Source organism: Corvus kubaryi, unplaced genomic scaffold, assembly GCF_017639235.1.
Source record: "Corvus kubaryi isolate FWS band 111438036 unplaced genomic scaffold, C.kubaryi_AGA036_p1.0 66, whole genome shotgun sequence".
In the NCBI taxonomy this organism is placed as follows: domain Eukaryota; kingdom Metazoa; phylum Chordata; class Aves; order Passeriformes; family Corvidae; genus Corvus; species Corvus kubaryi.
Genome location: NW_024582054.1, coordinates 10,278,845 through 10,295,980, shown reverse-complemented (window position 1 = coordinate 10,295,980; position 17,136 = coordinate 10,278,845). Strand labels below are relative to the sequence as shown.

Below are 17,136 nucleotides of genomic sequence, written 5' to 3'. Positions count from 1 at the left end.
AACCAAAGTGGCTTTTTCAGTCTTGTTCCAGGATTTTTTTTAACCTGGGGCAGCATAAAGAACTTTGAATTCTGGCCCATGTCATTGCATTGAAAAAAATTTCCTGGGTCTCAGTCCAGTCTATGAATAGTTCTGCTTGTCAACTATGGTACCAGGTCAGTACACGTCCTTTTGAATACTTTTAAAACCATGAGCAATCTTCAAACTCCTGAAGAAAATGCATTATTTCCCAGAGAAAGGAAAATCACTTGCCTATTAAGCTTGTCTACCAAACTGGTTGAAAAAGGTATGCCTGACCCGTGTGCTCCAGTTGTAAAAAAAATATGAAATTGTGGCTCTCATTTAGTTTCACACTGAGAAAATAGAACTTATACCAGAATTTAAGTCATTCAGTGCTATTTTAAAGATACTGTTTTACTATGCTTGGATTTATTAAGGAGATCATAACTCAGTATTGTGATCTAATAGTCATGGGAAACAAATAAATACAAAGTCAGCATTGATTAAATTGAGCTACATCCTAGAAGGATATAACTTTTGTTTTCAGAAAGTAATACAGCTATTGGTATTGTCTGTTGTTTTGCAGAGGCAAGCAGCCTATTCTTTGCAGAATCTGAAATATTAAATGTAATGTCAGTAAAAATACTTCATTTGCAAACACAGAGATCTTTTTAAAATAACAGCACATAAGATTTTTTTACGTGGACTGATGCTAAAGTAAATACAGGACAGATCTATTGTTTCATGACATGTACTAAAGGTACAAGGATTTTAATTACATTCTTCTCTATTTACTTAAATTATGTTTTATTCATCTATGATATAACATTGACATATAGACAAAATTAATGGTGAAGAAAACAGATGTACTAAGGCTTCATTAGTTAATTGACTGAACACTTCCATAATGTTTAGTGGATGATCCATCATTTTCAAAGGGTTCATATAGCATTTCTGACCCCAAAACACCTGTCTAAACAAAAAAGAGGACAACTGCAAGTGAATTACAAATATAGGACTAGCACCAAAACACAACCAAGCTTTCAACACTCTTTGAGCTCGTGAGCCTAAGAAATTTAACCATTTAAAATTATTATATTAAAATATAGTATAAATCTGGATAACACTGGGCACAAGTGTAAATGGGGAGAGGAGTTCTGGAGAGCAGCCCTGCAGAAAGGGCCCTGCAGGTGCTGGTTGGCAGCTGCTCAGTGTGAGCCAGCAGCACGTGCCCGGGCAGCCCAGAGGGCAAACGCCATCCTGGGGTGCATCAAACAGCATCACCAGCCAGCCAAAAGAGGAGAATACCCCACTGTATTCAGTGTTGAGGCCACACCTCAAGAGCTGTGTGCAGTTCTGTGTCCCACAGCTTAGGAAGGATGTGAAAGTCCTTGAATGCATCTGGAATGGAGCACCAAAACTGGGAAAGGACTAGAAGGCTTTTCTTAAGAGCAGCAGCTGAGGACTTTGGGCTTGTCTAGTTTGGAGAAAAGGAGGCTTAGAGGCAACACCTCATTGATCTCTACAGCTTCCTGAAGAGGGAAAGTGGAGTGAGAGGTGTTGAGCTCTTCTCCCTGGTATTTAGTGACAGGACAGGTGGTTCAAATGAATGGTTCTTTGAATGGTACAAAGATGTGCCAGGGAAGGTCCAGACTGGGCATTAAGAAGCATTTCTTTACTGGGAGGATGGTCAAACACTGGAACAGCCCTCTTAGCTGTCGGTTTTTGATGCCCCAAGCCTGTCAGTGTTTAAGAGGCATTTGGACAACATGCTGGTTGGCCCTGAAGCAGTCAGACAATTGGACAAGAAGATCATTGCAGGTTCCTGACAACTGAACTATTTTACTCTACATTATTAAATATCAACAAGTAGAAAGGCTGATAAATTATCTTTTGTTATTCTTGATATTTCAGACAAGAGAAAGATAATTTTTTTTAATCTCTGCAAACCAATAATGTCTTCTTTTTAGACAAAAACTGTTCATATTTAAAAGACTACAGCTGGTATTTCAGAAAGTCCAATCCTTATTTAGCAGCTCATTACATCGCACTGTTTCCTTCTTTTCACCCAGAAAATAAGTTTAGTTTATGGTTTTAATGTGGTTCTGTGCTAACCCCTAAAACACAGAGGGAGACAATATCTTTCTGGGTGGCAATGATACACAAATTAAGTTTTTCCTAATTACAGAAAGCTCTGAAAATTTGTTTTGTCAATGTCTGGCTTCAGAGGTTCGCCAATGTCATCAAAAACTGTGGAGAAACCATTATTGCCTCTTTTGACATATAGCTGTGTATTAAGGACTTACTCATTAACTGCAAGCTTGTTGCGAAGAGGGTAAGGATACAGACCTAAATAGCTTTGTAATTGGATATGCAGCATTTCACTGTAAAGCCATTCATCCACATCTGGTCTAGCTTAGCAGTGACCTAAAATCATTACCTCATGAAGGCTCCTTCCTAAGTTATGCAAAAGGAACCATTTAGTCCAGTTTTTAAACTGAGGAAATATCCTCATCACAAAGGACCCATTAAAACATCCTGCAGAGTCTCCAAGGATTTAAAAAATGAGCTTGCTTAGCCGAAGTTAAATTTATTATTATTATGTTCTTAAATTGCTGCTGATTCATTTTCTGCATGCTGTAACCATACAGGATAAAGCCAGTAGATATATACTTATGCATATTGTACTTTTTAACTTTTTAACCTTATTCCAAATATGACTAGAAGTAGTGCATCATACCCATTAGTTGGCCACAGAGGAGTTTGCAATGTTCGTGTTATTTTGACAAGAGCGAAATAGGAGCCGGGGCCTGTGCGGTCTTTAAGCAGCAGTTCTGGCCTGTTTATTTCAGCTGTTACCTTATTCTCCCTCGGTTTCTTGTAGCCCTCAGCAAACCCATTCAGCCTTCAGCAACCCAATTTTTCCCCCTCTTCCGCTTGGGGTAGCTCTGGCCAAACTCTTCCTGCTCTGTGCCCCTTCTGTGTTATCCAGACTCTGACTCTAACCAGCCAGGCTCTTCCCAGCTGCCTCTCTGCACCTCCCCATGCAGCAGGAAGCCCTGATACCACAAACACAACCTGGGCACATTCTTTTCTTCTTCACAAGTCCCTTCCCTGTCTGCCCAAGCATCCTAAAGGGATATCAACACTCATGTTTAGCACTCCCCACATATTTCTAGCAGCAAGGATCACCTCTCAAAAAACAAAAGGTTTGTTATAGGTCATGTAGGAGGTCATGTCACAAATCTTTAACACCCTCTCACATACCTGCCATGTTCCTGGTACATAACTTTGCAGGCCTGCTCTCAGACTCATAGTAGCACAATGAGCATTTGGGGTGGGGAGGAGACACCTGGGACTCCTTTGTGCATCTGTGCATGACTTCGCCTACAAGTCTGTCTGACAACGTTGATGATAACAGTAAGCATAGGAATATAACATTAATACCAAATGGATCACAGTACTGTGTTTGGCTTATTTGTTTCTAGGATCTACAAAAAACCTGGCATCTACCATAACTACTGTGGACTTCTCCAAAATCAGGTTGAATTACATCAGGAGATGGAGTTGTGAATTTTGACCCTTATGTTCTTACAGCCTGTCTACTTTTTCACTATTATTCCTGCTTTGGCATTAAATAGGACTTCATTCCCTAGGGCTATCGTAAATTCATGTTTTAAGTTTAGCACCATACTTTAGTTCAAAGAATTCGCTCTGTGAAACTTTGCTTCCTATACAACAAGGACGTTTTATTTTCAGATTCAGTACTGAGATTTTTTTTATATTTCAAATAAGAGAGACACAAAACCAATACGATGCTAAGACATTATCAACCATTATAGTCCACTCCACATAAAAAACAATAATTTTTTCAATCTTACTTTCAAGACATGGATACCTTATTTGGCTTTATAGAAAATAAAGTCACATCTTTAAAGCTTTTGATGCATTCCTGAAGATTTTGACTACTTTACCCTTTTAAAGCTATATTTCAAAAATTGAAGCCAAGATAAAATTTGGTAAGAATTTTCTATCATCTCTCAAGAAGGCAAAATACTCATGTTAGCTTATTGAAAAATTAGTTTAAAACCTACCTGCATAATATTACTGGTACTCAGATCATAATCAGCTTTCCAGCACACAAAAAACACTTTAGCACTTCACGATGTAATGGCAACTGGAACTTCACAGACACAATTAATAACATTTTCATTTTTTGGCAGGAAACTGACGAGCAAGATTATTCCCAAATCTTTACAGTCCCACAACACTTTATCAAACCTTTCAATCTCAAATGCGGCACATACATTTCAAATGTTTTTACTTCTTTCAAGAATTCAGCTTGTCTTCATTCAATTTCATGACACTTTCCTTGGGGAAATCACAGAATCAGAAAAAAAAACAAAAGACCAAAACCCACACAACATTGGAAGATATTGGGCCAAAAGCTCATTAATGACTCTAGTAAGCCTTGAAAAAGACCTACAGATTTATATTTCCATTAGAAGTGAAACATGAGGAGTCAGCAGGAGTGGAGTTAGATATGCACCAAGAACTAAGCAGCACGTGTGGCAAGATTCAGTGGCATGCCTGTAATAGGTGTGGCAGAGAAATAACTGGGAGAGGGAGTAAGTGCTAAGGTAGCTTCAAGAATAACCTGGTGCTGACATTTTGGAGGAACTCCAAAATATAATTTATCAGCATGCAATATCATCACTGGTAATAAAGCCCACTCACTGCTGCTGTGCTGCAGACCCTGCTCCTCCCAGTCTCTGCACAGGTCCCAAAGGAGCTTTGACAGCCTTCCTCCTCATCACTGCTGCAGGAATTATCTGACTGGGAGCCATTAAAGTACCATTATGCCTTGTTAGCTCCCTCACTCTTATTTTGAAATTTAAAACAAAAGCACTCTCAGAAGCTTAGATTTTAGGGGGCAGGGGGGAGTGTTAACCAAGTTTCCCATTCTGTGTTTCAATACGTTCTAGATTTGTTACTTAGATTCAACATCTGTGTCAAGTGAATGCTTAGGTATCAGTCTCCTTTCCCACCTTGTACATCTACTCCCATAATCTCTTCAGACAACAATGTTTTTCCTCACTTTAAAAAAGGATATTATTGGTATTGTATTACCACCCAAAAAGTGTAATACTCTGTGATTGATAACATTATTGCACTTTTCAGACTCTCAAGATGACAGAGTTGCTAACTGATTCGTAATTTTTTATCAAATGTCTGGTCATCTGCTCTATATTTACATCTTTATCAGCTAAGGGTCACTTCACAGAATTTTGAGGTTTATCACATTACCCATTTCATCCCATTTGAATCTAACTTTGATTCTGTGATGTCTTACAAGATCTCTTAGAAGAAGAAAGCAAGCTACCTTCTGCTTGTGGCCCAGCTGGCAGTTACGAACCATCAATCAGAAGAGGAAAACTTAAACAGAGTCTTACGGCACAGCTTGTATTTCCCTCACTTGCAGTAAAATGGTCTGAAAGGCTGGAATAAAGCACTGCATCCTGGCCCAGGAGATCACCACCTCTAAGTACTCAATACATCCACCATTTTTCTCATAAAGGGATTTGTTCTACCAAAAAGATTCTTTTCTCAGCTGCCTGCAGGGAGAAGTGAAATGCTGGACTTTCTTCCACTGGGCTGTCAGGATGTGTTATTCTGCTGATCAAGGATCTTCAAGTACCCAACACTAATCAGCCCAAGACAGGCTAATTATAATCCCTGAGGCCGCCTCCAGTCTAGGAAAATATTGCTAAAAAAAAATCCTATGAGCTTTGCCAAGCTGGCATTTTTCCTAGCTCCAAGTGGTATCAAATTTCACTTTCAGACTGCATAATTTTCAGGTTGGATATAGCTGGGGGAAATATCATTTAACAGGCTGAAGGTTTGTTGAGATTCTCTACAACCTCTGCCTTCCCTGTGGTTCTCCCATACCAATGAAAGCACCTGACAAATATAAATATGTTACCTTCATACTTTTGCTTAAATAATGGCTGTCCATAGTCTGAATCTATTAAGGATTAGTTAAAATCATGAAATATTACTCAGATTAAAATAATCCATCAACAATTAACAGTCAGTAAGAACACAGAGAAATGCACAAATCAGTTTATAAACCATTCAATAAAGCTCAAGAAAACATGCTGTTGGAGCTTACATATGCCTAACACTAATTTTGAATGCTGAGTTTAGCAGACTAGCTTGTTTAATTTACATATTAAATACATCCCTAGATTTAATTTTTAACAATTCAAAAGGTGAATATAGGAATCAGAGCTACAAGCCACTATATAGGATTAAGTAAGACAAAACAGAAGTGGATTCTAAATTATACTGGGAGTCAGAAAAAATAGAGGTTAATTTGAGCGCTACTTTTTATCACGCATAAACTGCATTTCTTTCCATGTTCCTCTTCCCTGAACTCCTGGCACATTAATTGGAAATATGGATCCTTAGCTTGCTTGACACAGCTATTCTGGTTTCAAAAATAAATATTTATTAGACTGGAAAGAGCAATATCTCCACGACCCAGGGGACTGCCTAATTCAGAGCAGATGTTAGTCCCATGTATCTTACATCTCATTTTAATGCATATCCATCTGTCATTAGCTGTTTTGGGTTGTGTGCTCTCTGAACAAAACCTAGGCAAAAAAGTTTCATGAAGATCAACAGTTGGTGTTTTGATGAGTCTGCAGTGACTAAGACAGCATCTTACAGAATAATTCTTATCAATCTCTAATTTTGGAAAGGAGGCCTTGAAGATCATGCAAAAGCATGGCAGGTTTCCCTTTCACAAAAATCAGTAACTTCTTTTTAAGTAGAATGGCATGCACATGTTGCCTCAAGCTTTACAGACCAGGTGGTGCTGCCTCTCTGTCTATATGAAAATCACTTAGACTCAGCCAGTAGAGATATTTGCCTGGTCTTTACAAACTTAAACGTAGAATTAAGCTGATATTTTCAGTTAAGCAGGCTCAACAGTTTGGCATACACTACTTAGAAATGTAATTTTGTGCTGCCAAAACCACTGAGCTTTAGATACATTTTGTAAATGTTCTACTGTGGAATCCTTTAGCTAAGACAGAAAATCCCCAAAGCTAGTTCCTTTCCTTTAGGTTTTTACATTGTATTTTCCAGCACCCACATCTCTTCCATTCAGCCATGTTCCCTTGCACCATTCTCTCTGGTATCTGCTACTGCCTTGCCTGTGTGGATAGCTATGTGTGTAAAGTTAAACTGTTAGTAGTGTCACCTAGCATGTACACAGAGTGCTTGGCAAAGGAAGTCAATGTCATTGTGTCCATGCCACAGGTGACAATTAAGGGGCACAGGCATAGAGGCAATGTGAAAGGGGCATATTTAGTATCACAGCCAGAAGCAGTTTCCAGTCTCCTTGATTCAAGTATCACAGGACACTACCTTTCTTGTAGCTTATAACTTCTCTGAACAAGTTTTATCCTCTGTCCTCTTATACTAAAATTTAAACCCAAGAAGTCCTTATACTAGTTTCTGTACATTTTCATGACAAGCACAGGAGGAAGAACACCTAAGATCTTTACTCAAACAAATACTAATTTATTACCAGTATTCTACAGAACTCACCATTTATGGCCTCAAGATGCTGATAAACATTTCTTATGTTGCCTAACAAGAGGAACAACAGAGATCTGAGGGGGATTTATCTCTCTTGATAAAAGTGACTTTACAAGTTACAGCAAAGAAAAGGGATCACATAGGTGGGATCAGCAAATGAAACCCAGCTTCCAATCCAATTCAAAATGACCTAACAACGTGGAGCAGAAGGAATAATTAAGAAGTTTTCAGTGTAATTCACAGAAATACAAAATCAAGTCTCTCCATTTATTTAAAAGTTTACTTTAAAAAGCTACAGCACTGCAAACAAGTGTGAAGCACTTCAGGGGTTAAAATTTTTTTCTTCTGAAAGAGCTAGCACCATTACTGCTGATACACTGTCTGTTTACACGTCATGCACTGAGTGTTTAGATTCCACCTTCTCCAGATACAAAAAAACCTGCAAATCCCCTAATTATTTTCGAAGGTTATCTGTGCATAATAACATCAAAAAACTACTTGCTGCTCTTAATAACCTAATAAAATACTAGGATGAAATTTTGAGAAGGAACAAGACTAGATGGCATATTAAGGATCTATAGAATATACCCTGCATATTTTAATAGCTGACCCTTAAAATGGCAACTTACGTATCTGCTGTGTCATTGCCTTAGCAACAGACTAGACATGCTGAAATCTGACAGATAGCAGGCTTTTCTACCTGAAGCTGTGGGTTTTAAGGGGAGGATTTTTTAACAATCAAAATCTGATTTATTATTCTAACAAAATATGGTATGTTTTAGGAGACTAGCAGTGCAGCTTAAAGTACAAGAAGGACACACACTAGCTAGTACAGTCTTGGCCAGAGAATTAGCCTCTTCAGCAGGAAAAGCTTGTTTCTAAACATGATCTAACACACTTGAAAATTGTAAGCAGCCTGAAGTAGCTTCATGCAACCACTTTGAAAGATGTCCTTATCTGAAAACATTCTCAATGGACCGTAGTTATTCTATCAATAGCACTCAGCCCTGAAGTACAGTTTTTCATGACAAAAACTAAGTGCTGAGAAAAGTTTTTCATTAGTTTTTTCATTGCTAACTAGTATTTTGTTTTTCTTTAAGGCTCGTTTTGCAATATCAGCTGAAAAACAATTTTATACAGCCCTCAGGCTTGACAATATCAAGCTCCTTTTTTTTGTGTTCATTGTACATGTTCTATCCGTCTCTCAAATAAATACCTGTCAAAAACTTATTTTTTATTTTTTTATATATATAATTGAAGGGGAAAAAATGTAGTACAATCAACTGTTCAACAGCATTTGTTGGTGGGTTTGCTTACTTAACGTTGTACTATGTAATGCAAAAAAAGGCATCTGTCCTTACTTTGCAATTTTCTACCTAATGAGCATAATGTTTCAGTTGGTAGCTATATTGTTCTCTTTTTTATCTATTTTGCAGACATATTTTGTTGCATTGATTGTCTTGGCAGAGAGTATTCCATCACAGCAATCTGTCAAGCAAAGGAGGAGCACTTATCTAGCCAATAAAGGAAATGCTGTTTTGAAACTTTCAAAACAGACGTAAGGTTTTGTTGTGCTGTGGGGTTTTTTTTTAAACCAAGAAGCTCCTTTCTGTTGCCAATTAAACGCATAAAGGTGCAGCTTTTTGTTTCATTATAGTCAATACAGTCAAGGTTTGTCTAAAACACTTTGTCAAGCACATACTCCTCTTTTGAAAACTACAATGTTCCCAAGCTTCTCGTGTTAATTTGAAGCCTAATTTATAGCAGGTAGCAACCATTTTTTTCCTTAAATCCCTTGAAAGTTCATGGATCTCCACCAAAAGCTCAGCTTTATCCAATAAAACCATGACCAATAAAAAACAGTCAAGCTCAGAAAACAAACACAGAAGTACAAACAGGAAAATACAAAGACAAGCAGAAGAAAGATTATATATTTTTAAGTTCTATACGAGCAACAGGAAAAATAGCTTTTTCTCCCAGGTCTGCCGGAGCAACTTGGGCATGTTACTTATCCTTTATAAGGAAATACTTAGGAAAAGTGAGAAAAACAATTATTCACCTCAATTTAAGGTGAAAATCAAGGCAATCTAATCAGAAAAGATTTGACTGTTTCTCAGATGTCTGTACAGCCCCTACCACTGTAAGGGTTCTATCTAAGCTTCAGCAGAGAGATCTGAACTGTTTTGTTGTTTTAAAACATAGTAATAACCCTGAAGTCCCGCAGGTTTTCTGTATCTAACCTTTCATGAACCACTTTTTAGAAACAGTCTACAAGAAATGTGACATTTTTCCAAGGGACTTAAATAAGAATGAGAACTTTATAGAAGAGAGCAATTACAGCCATACCAATCAGGAAGAGCAAGCTGGAAGGAGCAAGTAAGACATAGAGGAAGTCAACACATGATGGAACTGAGAGGAGCTAAATACAACAAATACAATTCTAAGATAACCCGCAAAGAGGAGTTATGGAGGTTACATGGGGTGCATTTTAAGACTGAAGTAGAGATTCAACCATGAGCTTTTAGACCAGAGAGAAAATGCTGCAAAAATCACACCCAAAAAAAGAGAAAAAAAACCTAAACCTGCATGTATTCAGATAAAAGCATTCTTCACTTTACCCACACACCAAGCTGGCAAAAAAAAATGATATTAATATTTGACAGCACATGAAGCAACTTCATGTCTGCATCCTAATCCTGAAACTGTGACAACATTGAATTTACAAGAGAATCAGTACAGGGCAACTCTTAACAGACAAAAAACATTTTAAAAAGTAATAGATATACAGCAAGACTGAAAGCAGAACTAATTACTGCCGTGGGTGCTTTCTCAGTTAAATGCTAGGAGTTCTTTTAGTACAACCTCATGCTAACAAAGGCTACCTTTCTATGTGTGTCAGCTCCCATAAGACACTGCACCATGGAGGCTGAGAAAAGTATTTTATAGAGCTATTTCCTCATTGAAATCACTATTATTTGAAAGACCCCTTTGCCAAAGAGAGAATGCTAAGTGCTTAGCATACTTGGGGTGTCTGAGAAAGTAACTGGACATGGAGCACCAGCAGTGCTGGGGCTGTTATTCCTGTGCCTGCTGCCAGGTGCTTCCCCTTCTCAGAGCCTTTCTACTGCCTCACCCTACAGAGCAGATGGTCTCCCACAGAGCCGACTACTTGCTCTGGATGCCCTTAACAGTTCCAGAAGCCACAGGACTGCCAAAGGTAAGGAAGTGTCAATACAATTCACAGTGTTCATTCTCCACCCTTAACTTTGGGGCTGATACTCTCCTCAGGACACAAATATTATCCCCCAGGCTGGAGGACACCCCACTTACGTTTACAAGCTATCTCCGCTTCCAGGCACCTTAGAAGATATTCTTTACACAGCTGAGAGGAAGTCCCTCCTTGCCTGGCACCAGGACTCAACACTGGACAAGCAGGAGGCACCAGCATTCTGGCCAAGTCTGCCAGGGCAAGCCTGTATCTGATACATGCCATGAGAACTGAGAGTTCATGCAGAGCAGAGAGTATTCCTGGCTTGAAGCATCTTGTCTGAAAGTGCCAGACATTGTCAGCTACACGGAGCTGAATTTTTTGACCTTGGAGGGATGAGAAGCTGAGTCAGCCTTGCTGGGATTCAAAGCACTCAGGAGTCCAGATATTTGAAACCTGTCTTTCATGCACCAAACAGGAAGGGAAAAACAATCTGAATCGTTTTTTAATTTATTCCCTGACTTTTTTCTTCAGAAACAAAGCTTTTCTGAAGACTTTTTAAAAATAAGAAAAATTTGCTTCAGAAAAACTCATTTTGATACTCAGAGGGATTTTTGGGATGACCCTTCTGATATTATACATACACATATATATGACCATACCAAACTAGTTGAAGGATTTATATTACACACTTTTAGTTTTTTCGATGGATATGAAGTGGGGATAGATAACTTTATTTTTAAATCTGCAGAAAATATAGGATATAAAACTGAGTATGAGAAAGACCATACTCCATGGGTCTTTGTCCAAGAGCACCAACCAAACACCACACACGCCTGTGCAGCAAGCAAGGTACAGGTAGCCTGTAAGCACTGACAAAAAAGAAAATGGCTATAGTAACAGCCTGTTAGGCTTAGAAACATAGCTGAGGTCCGCCTTGCCCTGTGCCAAAGTCTCCACAGGCTGAGAAGCCCAAGATGGCAGCTGCTTTTTCAGGAGCATTCTGGATCATGAGAGTGATATCAGATATGATGCCCATCCATTGCTAATTCCACCCACTGTACGTCCTGTTCCCTCACTTATTTAGTCTCCTTTTGGCTCATCCAGCTCAGCTTTTCCACTGATTCCTTCCTTTCTGGTGGCAGGAAAGTCTTGGCCCAGTCTGGGTGACTCATTATAGTGGTAACATATACAACATATACAACTTTCTTTTTTCTGGAGCTAGAATCTGCTCTGATGAGTGTCTGTTTAAATCGAAAAGGAAAAGCAAAAGCCACCTTTACCCCCTGCAGTCCACAGAAATGTTAGTATTCAGACATAAATTAGTCACAAGATGATTTCTTGACGTCATCTTTTCATTCATGTACCATTAATTTTGTCCCAGTAACACCAGTATAGTATCTCATTACAAAATGTAAAGAAATTTCATTACAAAGCATGGGCCATGCTTACAGTACAAAATATAAATATACTATTTCAGCAAAGAAACGTGGTATCTTTTAATACAATTTTTTTTTTTTCTTTTAAAAGCAACTCTGGAACTTCAGACATTCTGCCCCTCCCTGAAGCTGGGAGCTTCAGGAAAAAAATCAAGCCGAGAATTTTGTCAATATTTTTTTCCATGACACAGCAGTGACTTTTACAGAAGGGTGCAAGTAGACTAGGACATGCCACGGGAATTTTTTTAATTATTTCTAATTCCTCAATTACTTTGAAGGAGGTATTTTACCAGTATTTTGGAAATGCCACCAATTCTAATCAATACCTGAGCACTTCTGATAAAGAGAGCTCCTTTAACGAGACTTTCAAGGGATGAAATCTTCACTCCAGATCTGCCAGGGGTGGGAGGCCCAGGACACCCACCCACTGTTCTACTGTAATGTGACCTACAAAAGATAAAGTTCAGAGAATAGGGTTCCCTCAACTCATCTTTAGAGAAGAAGGAAAACTTCCTTTCATTGAGGACATGCTCTGATCCCCTCTAGGTAGGCTTTGCATTGTTGTATGGTGAAAAAAAACCCTACAAAGTGTTAAAATTGTACCCACTTCCATTGCTGTGGTCAGGTTTTATCATCAGCTCCTACAGCTGCTTTGGGAAGAACAAAGCTTCTGTTTCTCTCTGCATTGAGTGCTAAGCTATGTAAGAACTACTTAATTGATGATATAATAAAACCCTTCAGAGCAAAGTAAAGATTAAACAGTAACATCCTTTCAGTTCACTAGTACACGCCCATCTCCAACTCCACGTCAGTATGATTCTGCGTATACAGAAGAACTCTGGCCTTCAGATTAAATGTCCAAATTCAGCTACTTCAGGGAAGAATACATGTATTTACAAAACATATTTCCTTCAGTAATGGTGAATAAGGCCAGCTGTGGAACAAAGCTGAAAGCAACACAATTTTCACACTGTCAAATGCTGTCTCACTTGTACCAGTTATGAATCTGCCTCAACTACAAGCAAAATTGTATTATATCTTTAGTGTTTCTGCATTTGGTCATGCTCTGACTCAGACAATCAGGCATGCTCTTCATACTAAGGCTCTCTTCATCACTCCATACTTTTTTTTCCATATCCTCACATACAGATCTCAGTGCAACACTTGGGCCCATACAAAAATTAACAGGAAGTATTCTGTTAATCAAAGTATTCAGCAGGAGTCAGAATCAGCCAAGATTACCAAGAATCAATTAGTGTCATCACAGCTCCATTATTAGCAGGTGTTTCCCAGGGCAAAAAATGGTATGAGAATTGTGAGGAATAGAGAGTAAAAGTGTTTAGAAACAACATGCTTTGTAATCTTACTAGTAGGGGAAAAAAAATAAAAATCTTCACTGGAGCCAGTCACCTCTCCAATAATACCATCAAAAGTTGTTCTTTTACACCCAGTATGTTTCCCCTAAGTTTTAACTTTAATCTGAGAAATTCTATTTGTAATCAAGTCACTTGAAAAATCTAAGAAAATACACTTATTATTATTATTATTGATGATGATAATAACAGCATAATATCTAAACCAGATATATCTTACATCCATGTCTTATTAACTGTTCTTCTATGATCCCTAAAGTCGGGAGTTGAAGGCATTGCTCACCAGCTCTCTTCACACCTCTAATTCTGACAGTAGGCAGACATCAGCTGTCCCACCCTACCCCCATCCTCCTGCTAACTCATCCCTTCCGAGTTTGCCTGATGGGAACACAGCAAGTGCAGGAGACCACTACTTTCGTACTGCAAAATGCATCACAAATAAATAAAACAACATCAATCTAATATTAATTTACAGTCATTTGCTTTGTGTTTTGCAGTAGGGAAAAAACACAACAGATGTACCCAAACCGTGCTGAAAAAAGCATATATGATTCTGTACAGACTGTCTAATTAAGGTATAAGAGCTCTGTTTCAGCTTGTGCCAGACAAGCCATCACACACACCCCTATGAAGAGTAGTTGGATCTCATTATATTTATTACCTTATCAAATATAAGAGACTAAACCCCACAATAAATGTAGATATCACTACAAAATTAGTGGTTGTTTTTTTCTTGCTGCACGTTTGAAATATAAACTACATGGGGAGAACAGAGCCAGAGACCACTCCCTAATTCCTAGTGGACATATTGATCAGTTAAAATGACATGTGTCTGGTATTTTCTTTCATTCTAATAGCAAGCAGCTGAAAGACTGCATCTTTCAAACATGCAAAATCAAATTAGTGTTGTTATATATCATCCAGCAAGATTAACTTGAAGTTAAGCAAAATAAACCTAGCCTCCAGAAGCAAGACCTTAATACAACATAAACAAATATTGGACCTTGTAAAGGATTACTAAATACTACAGACATGACTTTAACCAGCTTTCTAAATATAAAAGATGGGTGTTTTCTTCCCAAGATAGAGATGGAAGCCTTTTTAATTATTCCTATTATTTTATTCATAGCAAACCCTCTCAGAACACTTGAATGTTTGGCTACACCTTTTACTGCAGTTGCAGCAGAAAAAAAAGCTTGTTTTCTTTCCAGTAAAAGACCTAAAATTCACTAATTTCATATTACAATTTAAGAAACAGAGTCATAGAAAGTAAAACGGTAGAAGAGCTAAATGCTACCGTACTTTCAAAATATTTGGTTATTGTTTGACAATTACATCTGTGTTTTGCTTTTTTAAGAATACCAGTAGAAATAGGACAGTACTGAACCACGTTTAAAATCAATAATGTTCCAGTTCCTTGTTCAGCACTGGTTTGCAGAGTATTTTCTGTACTATCATGCTATGGAAGGCCAATGAAAGTAAATAGGTGATATTCGTGCTATTGAGATAAAATAGGTTCAAAGAGGAACTAAACGTAATAGGAATGCTTAAATGAAGAGACAGGGAAAGGAGCAAGCTATGTTTATGGCATTAGAATTGAAAACAGCTATTCTTTCCATTTAAGTAAATCAGACAGTAGCTACTTTAATTGGATTGTGAAATTTAAATATATTCTCTTCGAATACTTAGGCTGTTATCACAAATGCAAAGGCAAGTCTAAACATTCAGACTGAATGCATTTTCTGTAGGCCTTTGTCTTAGCCTGTCTGCCTGAAAAATAATATTAAGCATGCAGCATCTTTCTTCAAAATGATTTCTACAAGGCAAAACCCACACACTTACATTAGGAAAACCTTATAAAACAGGAAAAAATAGAGCTGCAATTAAGAACAGCACAATATTTTGCAACTTACCATGTCCTGTTCAAATCATCCTCTTTTGATGTTTACGGCACATCTGTAAGATGCAATACTAGGAGGTGCCTTGTGTGACCTGCTGCATGATGCTGTGACATCAGTTCAGATGATGCAGCTCATTATGGGAAAGACTGCTGTTGCTATGGCAACTGAGATGTGATACGAATCCTTACTGCATTTCCAGGGGAGTCCGAGACAATACGGAAGCCCTTTAAAGAAACAGACAAAATGCAAACAGGCTTTTAAAGTACGGTGCCACAGATTTTAGAGTCCATGTTAGTACATGCCTGTTGTTAAGGAATATTTTAAACAAATTATTCCCACATGGTGATACAGAACTGAGATGTATGACCCATAAATTATTTCTATATTTAAAATTTAATATCATGTATGTCAATTTAAGAACAAATTTTATAAGTCAAATTTGGTTATCATGTAAGGGAACCTTACTTAAAATAAACAGTCAGTAGCATGATTTTAACACTAAAGCTCTAAAGACAGTAGTTATTGAATAGTATTTTAAGAAATATATATTTTCACACTGCCCCACCCTGCTCCTACATCCAATCTGTCACTTACAAGAAAAATCTTGTTGCTAGGGGAAAACAATTGATACTTCAAAATGAGCAGATTTCATACTGTTGAATGAATGACAATGAGTTCAAAAAAAATTGCAGGGGGGTGGCTTTTTATTCAGGAGAGGGTAAAGAAGTTTCTAGCCAACCAAGTAAAAATCTCCTTATCATTTTTCAACTGTAGGACAAACTGCACTGCCCTCTGCATGCTGAGTAGCCTGGCTTTCATCTGCCCATCAGATAGACAGATGAGTGAAGATTTTGATAGCTGTGGGCAAGCAGCTGCTAGTGCCCAGTGGGCCCCACTGCTGCCTCCAGGTAGAGCAGGAAGGCCGGCAAAGCAGAGAGCCCCTCCCCATAACCTAAGTGAAGGCCTGGGGCTGGAGGCTGAGCCTGTAGATGTTACCTTCTGCACCAGGAACCTGCTCACATCCTCTGTTCAGAGCAGTGATGAGAGAAGCAAAGGCTGTGCAAACAAGTACTGGAAGGAGCTGCCTGGAAATTAAAATTCACAACTAAAGAACCACCAGCACATTTTTGGCCACTTGCCAGTTCTATTTGGATGAGAAAAGTTTCTGGCAAAAACTGCTTTCCCTAGCCATGAAAATCCCTTTCTACATGGTAGGAAAGAAAGTAGACAAAAGGCTGGACCCTATGCGCTTGATATGCTGAAACCCAGAGTAAAACAAATGCCCAACTTGAACCAAGAATTCCCAACACCCTGAAGATGTCCACTAATGTCCAATATGCATGTCACTAAAACCCTTCATTCCAATAAAATTCTGCCTGTAAGTAAAAACTTTGATTATTGATTTCAGAATAAACCATAGGAAATAATTACACTCTCTTAGCTACCACCCAGCTTTGAAAGAAAGTAGAGAGACCTTGATACCTTTTGATTAATGGATTAAATACAAAGTCTCTCCATAAATCTAGAAATGCCATAGGCTTTCTAACTAGTGCTGCCTTGACATTGCATGGTCTCATTTTTGACAGTTTCTCTCTTCTAGTATTAAT

At 38.2% G+C, this 17,136-nt stretch overlaps 1 protein-coding gene across 4 annotated transcripts in view; it reads right to left on the bottom strand.

Annotated features, from left to right (window-relative positions):
* Positions 1 to 15,671, bottom strand: part of AKAP6 (A-kinase anchoring protein 6) — a 272,762-nt gene extending 257,091 nt beyond the window's left edge. For 3 of the 4 annotated variants that reach the window (XM_042047594.1, XM_042047595.1, XM_042047593.1), the window contains exon 1: positions 15,542 to 15,671. The gene's annotated coding sequence lies outside the window, so the exon portion shown is untranslated. The remainder of the gene's footprint in view (positions 1 to 15,541) is intronic. The other variant, XM_042047596.1, reaches the window with a different exon arrangement.
* Between the last annotated feature and the right edge of the window lie 1,465 nt (positions 15,672 to 17,136).